Source organism: Plasmopara halstedii (assembly GCF_900000015.1).
Source record: "Plasmopara halstedii genome assembly, contig: Scaffold_1651, whole genome shotgun sequence".
In the NCBI taxonomy this organism is placed as follows: Eukaryota; Oomycota; class Peronosporomycetes; order Peronosporales; family Peronosporaceae; genus Plasmopara; species Plasmopara halstedii.
In genome coordinates this window covers 376,965-377,471 of record NW_020188562.1, presented here as the reverse complement: position 1 = coordinate 377,471, position 507 = coordinate 376,965, and positions in this window count along the sequence as shown.

The following is a 507-nucleotide window of genomic DNA, read 5'->3' as shown; positions in this document are numbered from 1 at the left end:
GATAATCGACTCTGGGAGTCCGTGTTGTCGAAAAACACGATCTACAAACAGCGTTGCTCTACCGACTCCGTCGATGGTGTCTGGCATCGCCGCCAAATAAGCCATCTTGCTCAACCAGTCGACAAATTGTACGACATCCGTGTTGCCCACCGAATCTTTCGGCAGGCTAAACACAAAGTCCAAACTCATAGTGGGTACCGGTAAGCTGGCCAGCGGCGCAGCCGCATTTGGAGAGTGTTTTACCCGTTGACACGTCTCACACGTGCGCACATAGGTGCTCGTTCATATGTACAACTTGAGCCACCAATAGTGGTGACTCACAGAGTTGTACGTTTTATCACGACCGACCGAAATGACCACTGAGTGGCGTGTCGTGAGCCTCTTAGAGGATGCGATATTTCAAATCTTCATCATGAGGAAAACAATTCGTGGTGTACCCGTTAAATCGGTAATATAGTATCGGTGCAATCGTGCACGCAGTCTTTGTGACAATTTCCTGTCCAAGTC